Here is an 8,135-nt window from a genome sequence, read left to right on the forward strand (position 1 = left end):
GAGTCCAGAGATAACACACCCTTCCCTAATGAGAGCGACGATGAGGAACTATACTTCAAATATGAGAGTGAGAATGCACAACCAGATTTGAAGATGGAGCATGATGCCACCACTCAGCAAGCTCCCTATATGCAGACTCCACCTACCATTAGACCAACAATTTACGAGTCGTGTGTGCCTTTTGATTCAAGAGAGATTCCCTACCTTGATCACTTGCCAAGTATGCCGGATGTGGATGCCCTCACAAGGAATCTTGATGTAATTCATACAATAATGTGGGATGAAAGTAGACCAACAAAGCTCTGTAAAAATATGCTTTTCGGTGAAAAGGCTTACCTCAGCAACGCGATGTGAATTTATAGCATAAAAAACTACCCTAAGATCGAGGTCGCTGAGTCATCTAAGAAAGCAGATAAGGTGATTTGTCGTAGATGGTACCAAGGTTGTAAGTGGATGCTGCGTGGGAGAAAGTTGAAAACTAATATGTGGATGGTGGGGAAATACATTGGCAAACATACTTGTAATATAGACATATTCAATGGAAATCATTTTAACTTGAACGTTGAATTGATTTTCCTTATCTTGATTCTACACATTGAATCATCCATAAGGTACAAGGTGAAGGAGTGTATAACATCATTTGCGCAGTTATATGGGTGTTCCATTACCAAACGAAAGATATTTTCGGGAGTAAAAGTGCGTTTGAGATTGTTTATAGCAACTGGGATAAGTCATTTTTAGCTCTACCGGGGTACATGGATGCTTTGCAACACTTTAACCCCAGGACAGTTGTTGAATGGAAGCACGACTGGAATCCTAACTTTCCATAAAACGTATTCAGATATATGTTCTGGGCATTTAAATCATCCATTGATGATTTTGTTTATTGTCGTCCGGTAATCTCCATAGTCGGCACACATATGTATGGAAAGTATGCTATAAAGATGTTGATTGCCGTTGGAGTAGATGCTAAGGGCCAAATATTTTCTCTTACATTTGCTATTTGTGCCAATGAAAGTCCAGAGACTTGGACATGGTTTTTAAACCACTTGAAGAAGCACGTTGTGAGACAACGTTTAGGATGACGTCTGCACTGTTACTGTGTTAGGCACCTAAAGGCCAACCTCTAGCATGCTTATTCAAACAAGAGGTTTCATGATCTAATATGGATGGCTGCAACAGATCATCAAGAGAGGAAACTCTTGATGCGAATGGAATTAATTAGGCAGGAAGACGAATGAGCACATCTTTAGTTGAGGGATCTTGAGATTGAGAAGTGGACTCTGCATAAGAATGGTGGCAGAAGATGGAGAATTTTGACTACAAATGTCTCAAAGTCTTTCAATGGATTGTTGAAGTCAGTCGTGGATTGCCAGTCACTTCAATAGTGCGTATGTCATTCAAGCAACTGGCGGATAGGTTCATTGATATATTCCATAGTGCATCCTCCTTAGTGAAAAGAGGTCTTCAAATTATGCCCAAACCGATCAACAGTTTGAGCGTTATCGGGAGTGGTCACAATGACATACATATTAGCAATATTACAGTGACCAAAATATTTTTGAAGTTCGCACTGGTTTGCATCGATGCCGCGGTAATAATACCCATACCATCAATGAGAGCACGTGATTATGTTCATGTGATAAATGGTCGATTTATCACTTGCCATGCTTTCATGCCATGAAGTGCTTTCAATATACTGGGTTTGTAGCTACAAGGTATGTTAATAGATAATATTGTGTGGCTGCATACGCAAACACCTATAGCAGGCACTTCCAACCATTGGGTTATGAGTCTTATTGGACGCCAAAAGCATTTGCAATGGTTTGTAAACAAGGCATTTTTGCGTTGCATGGTAGTGCAAAAACGAACGTGGATATGGAACAAAATAGATATTGGGGATACCGTATATGCGCGTAAATATGGTATGTGTTCCTAAACAGTACACGATTTTCATAAATGTCCTACAATCGGTTTGAGACGCGATGACAATTCAGCTCTTGGTGGCAGTTCATCCAACATTGGCAATTATCACGCATATTATTAATTTTTTTTTGCAGCATATTTAATAGGAACAAATGTCTGTAATAGTGTGTTTTAATATCAATGAAATACAATTTTATTTCTAATAGTATTAACTCTAATTGACACTTAGCATTGAACATTTAATAGAAAACTTAACGAAAAATAAAAAAAAGGAAATATTTTCATTCGTCATTATCATCAGTATCATGCACTAATTCATCATTACTTTCGTCGGGGTATTCGTTGTCATTTTCTTCATCTTCTTCATCACCATCTTATTCGCATCCGTCGGAATCCAGTGCAACATAATCTAGCCTCTAATTGACACACATTTTTTATATTTCATCACTATCATCAATAAGACCACTTGCTTGGCTTCTATAATAATATGGCACTCCAATGTCTAACGTCTGCGGTAGATATTTTGATACGCCCTCCCACTCTACAACTATTGGGAATACATGATAATCAAGATCTCTATGACAATTTTCATTCTCTAATAGAGCCCAATGTTGATCCTCAGTCCTTTGGAGGTAGTTAAGATCATCCAGTGCATGATGAATGGCTAGTGCCTTTTCCATCTCTAAGATCTCCTTCATCAAATATCGAATAACTTCTGGTTTGTTTATGTGTGTTGAAGTTTGGAACATTGCAGACAATGCTTGTGGTACAGCTAGCCCACGCCAAAGACATAATACTTCATAATCACACCTTTTTGAGTATAAGGGAACCCATTGTAGGTTTTCACCCCAAATTCATACACCTGCATGCTTTGTAGAATACGCTTCCCCCTCAATAATGTGCCTTGTAATTTTTAGATCTATATGTATATTGATGAGTTTACATGATGAATGGCTAGTGCCTTTTCCATCTCTAAGATCTCCTTCATCAAATGCCGAATAACTCTGGTTCGTCTATGTGTGTTGAAGTTTGGAACGTTGCAGACAATGCTTGTGGTACAACTAGCCCACGCCAACGACATAATACTTCATAATCGTACCTTTTTGAGTATAGGGGGGCCCACTGTAGGTTTTCACCCCAAATTCATACACCTGCATGCTTTGTCGAATACGCCCCCTCAATAATGTGCCCTGTAATTTTTAGATCTATATGTATATTGATGAGTTTATTTTCTAAGTGACGTAAAATACCATACCACTTATTAGCCACCAAACTAGTATAGCAACATAGCATGCTTTTTCAAGAAAGGAATCGATTGTGTTTTGACCCGTTCCATGTGGATCGTTTGAGATACCTTCAACCCTTTGACTCTTCTTAAACCATTTATTAAATGTAAGTGGTATTTTGAAAAGGCTTTGTTAAATGAATAATTGGAAAAAAATTTGGTTCTACTTAACAAAGACGAAAGTGGAGGTAGTTCAACATGATGCATGCACAATATGCACTATTAAATGCACGCCTTGTCTTGTCGACCTGAAAAGGCATGTACACACTTGTACCGTAATGATTCCTTTACTAGTTCAACATAACACATGTACACCATACGTTATGCAGCAGTTCAGAAAAATAGTACAAATTAAATACACGCCTTGTCTTATCGATATGAAAAGGCCTATATGCATTTGTACCATAATGCTTCCTTTACTAGTTCAACATGGCGCATGTACAATATGTGTTATGCAGCTATTCAGAAAAACAGTACAAATTAAATGCATGCCTTGTCTTATCGATCTGAAAAAGCTTGTACGCACTTGTACCATAATGATTTCTTTACTAGTTCAGCATGGCACATGTACAATATGCGATATGTAGCAATTCGAAAAAATAATACAAATTAAATGCATGCCTTGTCTTGTCAATCTGAAAAAGGCATGTACGCACTTGTACGTAATGCAACTAGCCGACCTCAACGACTCGGTTAGAACCAGTCCGAGTGAGTCACACAACTTTGCGCTGATGTAGTGAGTGATCCCTAATAAACTCCTAGAAGTAATCAATGCGTCGTGGGCGGAAGTTTTGGCTAAGCAACTCTCCATTTCATATATGTGATAACCTATGGGTCCCCCGAAGCATAAGTTGCTCACGAGAAACGGGTCCAGGATGAACAGCCGGGCGATCCATAATGATGTATATACATTGAATAATATTAATTAAACATATGTTCTCTTTACTCGTTTAAGGTCTCAAGATACCTTGAAATATTTTATTGATTAATTTCATACGAAGTATTATTAATTATTTATTTATTTAATTCATAACATTTTATATTATTATTTAATTCATAACTTTTTATATAATTAATTATTTTTATATGAAGTATTTATTTATCCTTATTTAATTCATAAAGTTTATATGTTAGTTTTTAAGATTTTAACCAAATATCGGTAGAGTCTCATTTGTACTGACTACTTTTTATATTTTTATTCGTCATTAAAAGAATACTAAATATTTAATTTGTTTAACTTATCTAGATATTTTTAAATTTTATTATTAACTATTTTGATATAAAGCATTATTTATCATTAGTTTAATTCGTAACTGTTTACATGTTAGCTTTTAGATTTTACGATAAAAAAAAGAAGCAAAGTCTCATTTGTACTGACGACTATTTATATTTTTATTCGTCAGCCAACGAACATTAAATATTTAGTTTATTTAACTTATCGTATTCTAATTGATTGGTATATGATCATTCTTTTACTATAAGATTAGTAATTGATTAGTATGTATATGCTTACTAATTTATTAGCACATAATTCGTAATTGATTGTAATAGAGGACTACGTTAATGACAGACATATAATTATTGTTCTACAATTAGATAATATTCAACAAATTAAATATTCAACAATTAGACAATATTCAACAAATTCAATAAATAAATAAATTCTACCACAATTTCATAAAACAAAACATATTATCACAAATTACACGGAATGATAAGTAATGTTATTATTATTATTTTTTACTTTATGAAATTACTGGAATTTAAAATCCTTAAACATAACAATGAATTATCACAAAACATCACATATTATCACAAATTACACGGAATTATAAGTAATGTTATTTTTTTATTTTGGTAATTTTTTTACTTTATGAAATCTTTAGAATTTTAAATCCTTAAACATAATCCAATTATTTTATTTTATTTTATGGTGTGAGCACCTAAGTTTTGACTATATTTGAATTTTTATCATCTTATACTATGTAAATATGTTTAGAAATTTAATATATCACCTTATACTATGTAAATATGTTTAGAAATTTAATATATATATATTTGTTTTTAGCTTTGTTATATTTTTTTATATAGGGTAAGAATTATAAATAATTTAAAAGGTCAAATTATTACTATTAGTATTATTTTTATTTTTTATCTTTATTTTTAAATAAAATAAATTTAAAACAAAAACGAAATAAAAAATAATTTTCGGATGGGAATAAGAAAATAAAAAAATTAAAAGTATGGAATAAAAAAGTAGGTGAAAATTGTTTTTTTAAAAAGTAAAAGAAAGTGGAAAATTAAAAAAATAAAAGTAAAAGAATGTGGAAATTTAAAAAAATGAAAAGTAAAAGAAAGTAGAAATTTTAAAAAAGAAAAGTAAGATAAGTGGAAATTAAAAAAAGAAAAGTAAAATAAGTGGAAAATAAAAAAAAAAGTAAAAAAAAGTGAGAAATTTAAAAATAAAAGTAAAGGAAAGTGGAGAATTGTTTTTTTAAAAAAGAAGAAAAATGGAAAGTGAGAATTCTTTTTAATTAAAAAATAATAAAATAATAAATAATAAATAAAAAAATCTGAAAAAAATTCTGAATTTTTTTCTATAAATAAAAGAGAAATGTGAGGAGAAAGATAGAAGAAGAAAAAAAAAGAAGAGAGGAGAGAATTGAGAGAATGCTATTTTCTTCTTCTATGCTAAGGGAATTTCTAATCGTGTCATTCTTTCTTTCTCTCTTCTTTTCGAAAAATCTAAGCTATTTATCAACCATAACCCAACAAATATACTTCATAACATTCCTTTTTACACGCCAAAAAGTGAAGTCAATAGTCGAGGTTGAGGATTCCGTTGGAGCTCCGTTCACTAGCTTTGATGTTCTTATTCGCTTATGCTTGTTCGACGTTCGTCTGAGTTATTGTACCTGTTCTTGGAAACTCATTTAATTGGAAATTTTGCATTAAAGATTTATTCTTTCCTCTATTTTTTAATCTTATTTCATGTGATTTTATTTATTGGCCTTTAAACTTTATAAATAATAATGTAAATTAGTCCTTAAATGTTATATACTTAATCATGTTTCTGGAAATATGGTATTCAAACTTGCTTTAAAATTGGGAAGATTTGGCCCCTAATAAGTTAGGGCTTTAATTGTTGGATTGTAGGGTATTGATATATGATAGTTTATTTATTCAAATATCTAAAATTATACACTTTTTCCATAAGTAATTCCATAATTCATGACCTTACAATAATCTAAAAAATATAAGAAGAATAATGAACACCGATAGAGTGCTTTACGCACGCCTTTAATTAGTTTATCGCGATTATGTATACGTTCGCGTGGCATAATTGTGATTTCCAAAAATAAAACCAAAGTATGTGTTAACTTTTGCCAAAACAATCTTAATAATAAAATGCTATTAATCGTGTAGACGTACGCGTGACAAAATTTTGGCATAATAAACAAAACGGATTCACACACATGATTTGTTTTAAAGATAATTCTATATTTTAATAATTAAAAGCGGATAGATAAAACATGAAAACCAATAAATCACAGTTTATCTAAAATTAATTCAAGCCAAGTTGTAGTCAATAAAGCGACCGTGCTGGAACCACGAGACTTGGGGAATGCCTTACACCTTCTCCCCGGTCAACAGAATTCCTTATCCGGACTTTGTTTTCGCAGACTAATAATAAAAGAGTCAAATCTTCCTTTGAATAGGGATTCAAATAAAAGATGACTTGGAACACCCAAAAATTCAATTCCAAGTGGCAGCTCTGTAAATAAAATAATCCCTACTCAAATTTATCACTTTAATTGAAAAACTCTTTAACCCACAACAACCCATAAACATATCTTTTTGGGGGTGTATAAAAGGAGGTGTGACAGCTCTGGCGACTCTGCTGGGGAAAAGAACCCAGAACCTCTGGTTCAGGGTTCAGAATTCGAGCTTATAATATGATCTATACTTGGCTTTCTTGATTGTTGATATTACTATGTTTGTGGGCCTAATGTACTAATTGACGCTCATTTACTGCTTTGATATTATTTGAACTGTATAAACTGCCTTCTTACGCCTCTCTTCTGAGTTTTCTGAATTTATGGTGCACACATGCGTGTGGTCCATTTTCATTTAGAGGTCATACCAAATAGAACGAGGTTGGATCAACAACTAGGCCGGGTAGACTTTCGTGCTCCCGGTACATTGCCCCCACTTCAGCTCGAGCTGTCCGCTTGGGTAAGCCAGGTCTAAAACACTCCCCCAGGATTTTAAACATACAATAACATAGCCTTATGTCGGATTCCTAGTAGGAATGTTTGTTTGTATCATGTGCATTTGACTTTTGTGACTCAACACAGGGGTTGGGTCTGTCTAGGACAGGTGTACCCAAAAAATAAAAGACTATCCTGATGCATCCTACGTGCTATTTGTGCATTTATTTGTTTCAGCTTGCATGTTGATCGGCTTCTAGAATAGGGGAGGAAAATCAAGAAAAACCAAAAGCGGGGTAGGAAAAGAAAAATTCACCCGATTATGAAAAAACCGAGTTATTTGGAAAATTCTTAAACTCTGCCGAAATTTTGAAAAAAAAAGAAAGAAAAAAAGAAAAGTCATTTCTAAATGAGTCAAAAAAATCATGTATTTCCTGTTGTGTGCAAACTGACCGAATTATGCGGGTTTGATTCTCACCGGATGTGAGATACGTAGGCAAACCTCATCGGTAAAAAATTCAAAAATATTTTCCCTTTTCCTTAATTCCATCTTTAGAATTCTTTCCTTAGAAAATCCAAAAAAAAAAAAACTAAATCCAAAATTATTTTCCTTCTCTTCCGAAGTCTTTCATTCGAAAAAAAAAAGAACAAAAAAATATTTCAAATCAAAATCCAAAATATTTTCTTCCTTCTTTAGAACTCCTTTTAAAAAA

The sequence above is a fragment of the Nicotiana tomentosiformis genome, chromosome 2 (genome assembly GCF_000390325.3).
Source record: "Nicotiana tomentosiformis chromosome 2, ASM39032v3, whole genome shotgun sequence".
Taxonomy (NCBI): Eukaryota; Viridiplantae; Streptophyta; class Magnoliopsida; order Solanales; family Solanaceae; genus Nicotiana; species Nicotiana tomentosiformis.